The 10,602-nt window shown below is 40.1% G+C and overlaps 1 protein-coding gene across 1 annotated transcript in view; it reads left to right on the plus strand.

The window, feature by feature from the left end:
- Positions 1 to 10,531: 10,531 nt before the first annotated feature.
- Positions 10,532 to 10,602, plus strand: part of LOC135225776 (DNA-binding protein D-ETS-3-like) — a 344,616-nt gene continuing 344,545 nt past the window's right edge. The window contains 1 exon segment of the mRNA XM_064265241.1: positions 10,532 to 10,602. This exon segment is cut by the window's right edge and continues 165 nt beyond it. The gene's annotated coding sequence lies outside the window, so the exon portion shown is untranslated.

Below are 10,602 nucleotides of genomic sequence, written 5' to 3' on the forward strand. Positions count from 1 at the left end.
TTCGATATTGCAACCTTGTATAACATGAAAGAGCCTCATAAATATGATTGCGTCATGCTTATAGAACTGGAAAGTGTTATTAATCAATGTTTACTTCAACGTTTTTGGCTTGATTTATCGAACTCTCTCTCTCTCCTCTCTCTCTCTCTCTCTCTCTCTCTCTCTCGACTTTGTTCCTAGAATGTTTAAATCTTGGCATTTTTGGCTACGACGAAAACACAAACAACGAAATTCAGAAAAGGTCGGGCAGTATCTTCTCATATAAATTCATCACAGCATGACAGTGCTATCACACTGTTCTTTCCATACACACGAACGTTGCCCTGTTGTGAAAGGTCTTAATTGCTTTTCTGTGATGAGTGTATCAGAATAATTCTCTTTCGTCACAGCGCGTAGATTCATCACTGCCAGCTTGTAATAAATGAGCTCATGCTTCCTATGGAATAAGCCTCTCTCTCTCTCTCTCTCTCTCTCTTATCCCACATCTCCAACACGCGTGTCCTCTTTAATGTTGGGAGATAACGACGGGGTAGCAGCAGCAGCAGCAGCAGCAGAAGCAGCAATAGTAGCGGTAGTAGGTACTGGGTCATTATTTAAACCTTCCAGCGGCATCGTCTTTTATAGGAGTTTTATTCAAGTTTAGAGACAATGTCACAACAGACCACAGAGCTCTGAAAGCGCTCGCCAGCTCGAGAGTAATGAGCGCCCTTACGTCCGACTGCCATAAGGGCCGTCGTTGCACAACCCGACCAGGCTCTTCGCCGTCTCTTTTCCCTCGCCCATTCTGGCAGAGGGTAGGCACAAAGAATCCTTTTCAAATGCATATTCATCTTCTTTTTTAACATCCTCTCAACTGCAATTAACTCTTATGCTAATTAAATAAACAATAACGGCACCAGGGCTCCATTTTCTTCTTTGGGGATTTGGCGAGCGAGCTTCCTGTTTTCTGTTGTTTATGACGGCGGAGGGAGGGAGGGAGGGAGGGAGGGAGGGAGGCTGGGTGAGGGCCATCCCCTCACACTCTCCCTCTCGCATCCTAGATCTTTTCCTCGAACAAGATTTTTTGTTAGTTTATTCCGCTCGATTTACTATGATCATATCACCGCCGCATCACAAGTAGCTTTCGTACTTAGAGATTGACGACTGCTTCAGTTTATGGCTCCTGGAATCAAATGTCAGAATATAATTACTCGCTGAGAAAGCCTTCGCGAAGATCAATTTTTCTGCGTTTTATGATCTTAACGAACGAAGATGAGACTCTAAAAAGATCCTCAAGTAAATCTACCTGAAACGGTCACCATTATCATCAAGAGCGGTCAATGTGTACTGCGGAGTTCGTTCCCAGAGAACTGAGGACCCGTTCAGAGAAATTCTAAATAAATGGTGAGTTAAATTTGAATATTAGGCGAGGTTTGTGTCAAAGCACCTTGCAATCCCTGAGGACATTGTTACCTCATACAATGGTATCCCCAGACAATAGGGTTTCCGAATGCGCGTGTCTGGTAACACCGTTGGTCGTCATTAGCGGCCGACAACACTGAATCTGTGGGAGTCGGCCAAACGTGTCAATGTCTCCTCTCTCATAAGGATCACATCCTGGAGGGAACACAAGGGTAAAGAGCCTTTCTGGAGGCATTTCATAGCACTCTATTCACGCATGGGAAGTAGTAATGAGGAGCGGGATAAAGCAAGGAAAACACATAAACAGAAAGAATTGGGAAGGAAGATAGATACCAGCGCTGAGAGTCCTGGGGATGGAAGTTTCTCGACCCTTTGTGAGCTAAGCTTTTCTTTTCCCTGCTTCTTCTCTCCTCCTCCTTCCATGTCATTTCGTCTTCTCCTCCAGTCTCTGATTTACCCCATCTGCATATAATATGCATACTCTGCTGGTCAGTTTGAAAATGTCTTCAACACAATTTTGGGCGATTTATCAGAATGGAAACGAGCTATATAATGAATGTAAGACACTTCATATTATTTTTCTAGACCTAAGCCTCAAACGTCATAAATATATATGCATGACCAAAGACATCAGATGCGGCGATAACAAACACCTGAAAAAAAGGAGTATTAGTTTGGCCTTCATTTGGTTTGACTTTGTATTTCAATCGTAGTATCAAATAAATTCCACTTGTGGAAGCTATAGATGAAGTATCCCGTCAACGGTTTGTTCTTGCGGAAGACTTTCTTCTAAACTGAACGTATTAGCAGTCGTTCGAGCATTGGTTCCCTTTCAACAATCTGACAGATACTGTGCAAAGTTATCCAGTATCAATAGAACACTAGTATTTATTATTCTTAAAAGAAGTTCATTGGGCACAGGCAAAACCTTAATTTATCCAAACGACAGTCAGGATATTTCAAATCACCCCAACAGAAAAACTATCGTTACGCAGTGTCCGTCAAAAGGACAGAATTTGCGTAAAATAACAAACCAAGTTACATTTCAGGTTTACAGAACGATGATGACAAATCAGGAGGAAAATTGGGGAAAAGAAATCGAGGTCAAAATATCACACTTCAATCCAGACACAATAAGGTCAAAAGTTCCAGAGTGATGTAAAAAGGCAAACGATAAAAAGGCAAAGAAGGTCAAAAACTCAAACTTGGTGAAGTGGGAAACATCGAGGTTAGAGTCTGTCACTTTGAATCTGAGACTCCCCCGTCGTTTGAGTTGATATGATATCAGTCAAGAACTCAACATATGATGAGGTACTTGGGTACTCTGAACCAGAGAGGAGCATTCTGTATCATGTCTCCTTTAAAGGAGAAAGTCTCAGCTTCTCCAGTGCTGAATGCGCTGCAGTCTTCCTCGTTCCTTTCTATTTCTTTAGCTTCAGTTTTCCTCATTTCTTCATCACTGTGTCGGCGCAGCGATTTCGCAACTCATTGCCTTTTACTGAACCGCCTTTCATATTCTCTTAATTCCATCTTACTTTCCAGTTTTACCCTCACCTGACAATTGATTCATACTGCAACTGCGAGGTTTTCCTCCTGTGACACCTTTCAAACCTTCTATTGTCAATTTCCCGCTCAACGCTGATTAACCTCATCTTATTTCTGGGAATCAACTCTACCAATCCCGCGACCTGACTTTCAACTACAAAAGCCCTCAAGTCGTTTACTCTGCGGAGAATTTCTATGATATTCCATTCAAACTTTTGTTGAATGCGGTCTCTGATAGGGACAGACTGTATCTCATATGGACTTCTGAAACGATTCCCAGTATCTTGGTTAACATTTTTTTTTTATGTTTGAAGCTTTAGTTTCCATTTTCCTGTAAGTCATCCTAAATTACTTTTTTTTTGCGGGGGGTGGAGGCCGGGTGGAAGATACTCGAAAGAGATTTTTCCATGAGGTTTAGTTGTGATTTTATATCGGAAATAATGATTTTTTGATGGAAATATGTTTTGAAAAATAATTTTCAAAAGACTTCAGTATAATCTAAGCCCGAACCATTTTCTTTAAAGCAACATCTTATTACTGCTCGATTAAAATTCATGGCCAAACATCTGACACTTCTGTAAGACCTTAAAATCAGCATATTAATGACATGTAGAAAAGAGTGTATGAGTAAATACCAATATATTTATTATAAAGATTAATTGCTTTAAATGATTGATCATAGCATAAAACTTGAGAAGAGAAAACGTGATCATTTTTACTGTAATATTTTATAAGTCTCCTATTGCAAAGTGACTTCAGAAAGGAAGAAAATCAAGCAGCTAAGTAACATCTTTGGCGGCTGAATTCTAAGATTTCCTCTTGAGATGTAACTTCTTTTTGGTAAGCTCATAATTGTCCTTTCGCTTAAATCCGGGATTAGGTCTGAAAAAGTCTCTCATTTCGTAGCATCAGCTTTTAAAGAGATGTTGCTATGATTCTACCCGTTGCGATCAGCTTCCTTTGGAATGACATTTCAAAAAAACTTACTCCGGAGAAACGTGATAAAAGCAAACTTTTACCAGTTAAACTTCTCTTCAAAGAGGAGCTCTCCGTTAACACAATGGCAATCTCTGTGAACTGGCAATTCAGTGATTTTCTTATAGTCACCTTGTTAAGGACAGACACTTTACCATGCTCTTCTCATGGTAACATTTTACGGTCATTTTCTCATATACCAGTATGCTTTAGAATCAGATTCTAATGAAAGGAAGCTTTTATGGGCCGCTTGTTTATAATCAGGTGTTTTTCAGTCAGAATTTTTGTGGAAGGTGATTAACTATTAGTCTTTAGCTAGATGGTTTTCAATCAACTAAGGTCTTAGCATCTTAAAGAAAGGCTCGGGTGACCGACCTCATGTTTAGCAGTCATGTTTTAATAATCTGTACATTTACCTTCATAATATTATTCTGAGCGCCTTTTAGGTGGGACTTTAAAGTTAGTGTCTTACAACATAGTCCTTCTTGTTGGTTTCTGATGTTCTAAATCTTCTGGTCAACGTATCCAACTTTATGAATTGACGATTTATAATTAGCGTATCGTCAACTTGTTGGTTTAAACCCATCCTATAACCTGGTACATTTTTGTAATATTACAGTACCTCAAGTATTGTTATCTCACAATATAGTACAGGTACTTTGGTATCTTGTTTTAGGCTTCCTATGGCGTGCTGGTTTATTAAGAGCATCGTGTGCCATAATGTTTTACTGTCAACTTCCTAAGACTTAACAGTTGATTTCAATAACTTATGGAACTGATTATTCAGATTTTTATGAAGATGAATTTCAAAAGTTTCTCTCCATTTATTTACCTTTATTTCAAGTAAAATTTTTCCTCAAAAATGCTGTTTAGGGTTCCTCGAAGAATGACATTCAGAAGAGAGAGCGACCTCCAAATGAACCTTTCACTGTATCTTAAGAGGGGTCGTTTTAGGAACTGCCGTTACACATGAACCTCGTCGAGAAATAGCATCACTGGCTGCTGTTATTATTTTGAAGAGGAAAAAAGTCCCTCTCCAAACCATAACACTATGCGGTATTTTCCTTCTTGATGCTATGACTAAAGCAATGTTTATCCTATGTGTCTTAGTGACAATGACAGCTTCGAGAATATTGATGATTTCATAGGCATGTTTGGCCAAGTGCATGTCATCACAGCCACCATAAAAGATGCTTCATTATGAGAAATGGCTCCCAGCCTCTATAACTGAAAAAGGATTCAGACATCCATAAGTGTAGCGAGGGCACCCATAAAGAAATTAATTTTTCCCACTCATAATGGACAGATGAAACTGATGGAGAAAGAGTAGACATGATCTTAACGCCAAATATAAAGAAAATGAGCACTGGATTACTGCTGGCAAGAATTATATCTTAACAGTACAACGTGAATATTATAGTGTGCTGTGAGGCTGCAAATAAACCCTTACAAGAATAAAGGATGATGATTTTTATATTGAACTGCAAATGTTATAAAAGAAATACCCGAAGGGGATATGAGAATTGTTGTTTGAGATGAGATATCAAATTTTTTTGTTGATGATACAAATGCGAGAGTTGGCAGGAGCAATGAAGGCACGAAGGAAGGCCTGGGAGATAATGCAAACAAAGATGAAGCGTAGTTCAAGAGCTTTTGTTCTGCGGGTAATTTTCTGATTGGAGGTACTCTCTCGTAACTGTGGGCCATATATAAATGTACTTGGACATCTCCAGAGGAGAACCAGACCAACCAAAGATATCACATAATTATCAACTGTGCGAGAAAAAGAGAGCTGTAGAATAATAGGAGCTACCGAGGGGCAGTTGTCGGCAGTGAATACCAACTTATCACTACCGCACTAAACCCGAAATGATGAGCAGCCTAGAAAAATGTTCACAGTGTATTTATTTTGCGGTATGGTTAAGCTCCTGGAAGATGAACCCCATCGAGAGGTTTTCACAAACGAAAATCGATATAGATTTGCAGTTCTAGAGACCGTATCTCAGGAGGAGCACACAATCAATGAGAACTCGATTGATATCTTGAAGTGTACATCTGTCTGCTAAAAATGAAAAAAAATAAATAAAAAGAAAAGTACTGGGATCCGGGATAACAAGACGGATACCTTAGACATCGGATGATACCTGGGAAGAGAAAAGCCAAAAGTAACGTTTAGACGAATTTTCAGGATGAGTTGAAGAACACGGAAGTAGAAAGTGCTACTATAGTTCAAGAAGTTCAACGGCGATCAAGAGGAGATTAGAGAATATATTTGGACAAACAGTGGTCGAAGATGGAAGAGAAACTGGAGAGTAAACTAAAGATAGAAACTTGACAGACTTAAATATGCAGGAAATGCTATTTTGACCAGCAAAACACCACCAGATCTACGAAGCTTGTCTAATAGGACTTATCATAGATCTCGAAAGATAGGACTCAAACATATCTAAGAAAACAAGTCATGAGGACAGAGAACGCGCCAAGGGACAGATTAGCATCAGGCAGTGATAGAATTAAAGAAGTTGAGTCTTTCAAGTATTTAGAAACAGTGATGTCTAAATACTTGAAACTGGGGGTCTTGGGGTGGAATTTAGCGGGAAATTGAAAAAGTCAGAAAAAGATTTGGATATCGGACAGATTAAATTTCGTACGATATTAAGATTACTTATTTCAATACAAATACAAACAAAAAAATTCTCATGAAAATTCTCTAAGCATATTCGTATTTTGTTTTCATGAAAGTTGAATTTAATTTCAGTTCACTACTAGTAGTAACTATACGTTTTATTTTGAACTTATCAATTCCTATTCTAAATCTGAAGTAGTAGGCCATGGGTATTTGGAGATATCTAAAGTAGACCATGATCTCAAAAAGGTTAAAGACCACTGGGCCCTAGTATGACCTGTATTGCTATACGGACATAGATCCTGGTATGACTCTGAAACCACACCTGAAAGATTCTGTCAATCTGAGACTAAAGCTAAGAGAAAAATATCAAGAGTCAGGTGGCATGACACAGTAAGGAATAATGCCATACGGGAACCTACGGAGGTTCCTTATGTAGATGAGATCACGATAAAAATGAGATGGAGATGGCTTGGACATGTCCTTCTCATAACCCTTGGAGGAATGATAAATGATGACGGCGTCCGCTAAACTCAGCTCCCGTGGGTACCAGAGAGTCAGAAAGACTCAGACTTACTTGGATGTGAATTATGAGAAAGGTCACTGGGCATGAGTAATAATCCATGAGTACTGGCATTGCACGAAGGCCCATTGCGTCAGGCGGCGCTGGAGGCGACGATAAAGATCTTTATTATATGTTTTTTTTTTTTTTTTAACAAATATTCAATGTTTACTGTCGCATTATTTTCTTCCCTTGAACTTTATGCTTCACTGCACATTTCCGACCTTTCCCATTTCACACCTGGATGTGAAGTGTGGTCGTTTTTGTCCTTAAAACCATAGAAAGGCTTCTGTAAGATTGAGATGCTACATCAAGGCTCAGGTTTGCCTATCCTAATATCTTGTGGAAGAAATGTAATCTTCCTCTACTTCTTTTGTTACAGGATCAGGCCGGTCAGGATATTTAAGAATGTTTGTATATCAGGATTTTAATTATGGATTCCTACTCGTATTTGAAGGAAACTTTGGCCATATTATGTTCCGTTTCGTCTCGCGCTCCCTGGTCGGATTTTATTCCTCCTTCTCAGTTTAGTTGAGGTGTTGGGTCAATTCAACTTTAACAGTCTCGCTTAGGTGTGGCCGAGATTTCAGAAACAATTCAGTGTCTCTCCGGTAAAAGTGAAAGTAAAAAATAGTATAGCTCAGCAATACAACTGAGCAATATTTTCAGTCCTGCTAAGAAATATTCTTGATTTCTGTTAACGCCACAAACATTCACATATAAGATTTCAGAGAAATTTTCTCTGGACTTCTTAGAAAAGCAGTGACAGTGTCTTTAGAAGAATATTGGCAGAGTTGACCCATATTCTAGTTTCTTTCACATATAATCATCGGTGATGTCAGGAAGTTTGTAGACGAGTAACCTTTCAGAAGTTTCTCTCAAAATTTGGTGTGGTCATCTAATGATTGGATTTTATTTGGCTTCATTTTAATCATTCAAGGTTAAATATTTCTTTTGACCAGTAGGTAACGGGGCCTGAGAACACTGTTGACTGCCCCTATAGTGCAAATAAAGGTAAATATGATGCCTAATCAAATTACTTTTATATTTCGATAGTCTTATATTTCAGACTTCATTAAGAATTTGACATAATTATTCCATAGATAATTGTGTTATGGTAGTATTGCAGGTTTTAATACAATCTCAAAGACCTCATTTTCAAAATATTCGGTAATTTATTAGAGGTTTACCTAGATTTTATATACCTTACTCATTTTCATCTAAATTTTGTCATCGTTGTCTTCCCTTTATAAAATACTCTTAAGGATGAATTGATTTAGTAAAAAACAGCAAAAAACAAAATATGTATATGGCAACACTTCTTTTATTTCGTGTAAAAGAGAGCACTGACTGAGGAGTATTCCAATATCATTGTCCGTGAATTAGACATGATTCAGTGAAATTGACCTCTGTAATGAGCATCCTTTAATTTTGTGCCCACAGAATCTTTAGTTAGTCCGAAGACCTCGTGGGTCATGAATGGAGAAGGAGCAAGGTTTAGCTACAATAACTGGCTTCTATCGGTAGTAGAAGACTGAGAGAGAGGTAATCGTGAGGTTGAAAGGCCTTGGGTTTTAAAAGGCTGCTTGCTAGAATTATTTTATGTCAAGGTTCCCAACTCTGAACTGGGCCTTTTGGTGCTAAAATAGGGATTTATTGCGACTTGCTCTTTTTACCTATAAGGTATGGGGCCGGTGGTGGGGTGTTGCTGCTAAAATTTCGGGCCTTATTTTCGTCTGTCTTCACTTAACCTGAACTTAATGACTTATTTGATTTTATGAAATTGAAGCTGTTAAGCCAAGTACAGGGGTATTTGAAGCAAGTCGGCGCTTAGGACAATCAAAAGAATGAATTGAAGTGGCTGGACAGCGAGGTGAGGAGATACAGAGAGATAAAATGGATCACAAAGATCTAGGGATAGAACTGGGAAAAAAGCGCACACTTGCACTGCTTTTTGGAGAGGTTGGGCAGCAAGACTGAAGGAAGGAAGTGGGAAAGGGCGTATAGAAAATCTGGCTTAAAAGTGGGTGCTGTGAGGGGCCGAAGGATCGCTGCAAACACCCTTTGGTAACCACTAAATTCCATCACATGCAGTGTATTGACGGCACTAACCCCCTACGGGATAAAATTGAGAGGAGCAGATACGGAAATAGCAGGAGAATTTTTGAATCTTAAGTATGACTTTGATATCATGCCCATTCGAAAGGTCTTATGAACCTAATGCTTTAAAGAAACAAAGAAAAATGTTGTGTGCTAAAAAAAAAGCGATACTAGTATAAAGTAACTCTAAATAGCTTCATATCCAAAATTCTATTCACGAGGTAGTAAGGAATTTGGTGGGTTTTGATTATGCTTTGCACAAGCAAAATATGCAATTATTTGTTTGAGCATTGATTTGTTTCTTCAAGCGGAGTATACGTTACAAATAAGGAGAGAGAGAGAGAGAGAGAGAGAGAGAGAGAGAGAGAGAGAGACACTTGTAATTTTATGGTCGAAGACCATTTTACGTCTTTCATTGTTGCTCTCTCAAAAGAACTGCAAAGGTTACCGAGAGGACGGAAAGAGGAAAATGGCAATAAAAAAAATAAAGATTTTGGATTAAGCGATCGAAAGCAAATGTATGTTAGGCCTTCGATTTAATGTACTACACTCAACAGATGAAGTAGCAGGTGGGCTATAAATGCCCTACACTTGACGAGGTTAATGCCCTCGGCTGGATCATGTACAATTGATTTACATAGGTCTCCTGAAAGAAGAAAAAATAGGCACAGACGAGGCTCCGAAGAGTAGTGTAAAATACATAAACAGAGTAATATATAAAGTTAAATCAATTTCTCCTCTCTCTCTCTCTCTCTCTCTCTCTCTCTCTCTCTCTCTTTGAGGCCCAGCCATAATTGCTCAATGAGGAGCTGGAAGGTGTGAAAGGCGCTAATAGGACAGAATGACATTAAAGAGTTCGAAAGGTCGCGTCGACTTAACGAGTGTGGTGGTAGTTAGTGGTAGCGCCTCTGGCACTGGTAGCGGCAGAAATCAGTGGTGGCAGTGCCGGAGTGGTAGCGGGACCGTAATCAATATGTAGGTGGCGTTCGGGGATGACGGAGTTGAAGGAGGTGGAGGAGGAGGAGGAGGAGGAGGAGGAGGAGGACCGGGAGGGGAGGAAGAGGGGGAGGAGGAGGAGGAGGATGTGGTCCTTGGATTAGGAGGGAGGGGAGAGGGAGGGAGGAGGGGCTTGAGCGCATCACTGCTCGCTATTGGCCGGGGCCGTCGACCCCCGCGGGAGACGTCGTTCCACGGGACAATGGTCCTTAGGACGGAGCGGCGTGCGGGCGCGGTTTGTGTGTGGGCGGGGCAGCGGGGCGTAATTAATACACGATGGCGGCGTGATTGGGAGGGGGCGGGGCCAGCCGTGACCCTGGCCAGAGCGCCGCCTCGCAACATTTCCCCCAGAATTTCCGTCGGAAAGGCTGTCGCTCGGCTTTTTGCTCGGCTCCAT

This window comes from Macrobrachium nipponense, chromosome 13 (genome assembly GCF_015104395.2).
Source record: "Macrobrachium nipponense isolate FS-2020 chromosome 13, ASM1510439v2, whole genome shotgun sequence".
In the NCBI taxonomy this organism is placed as follows: domain Eukaryota; kingdom Metazoa; phylum Arthropoda; class Malacostraca; order Decapoda; family Palaemonidae; genus Macrobrachium; species Macrobrachium nipponense.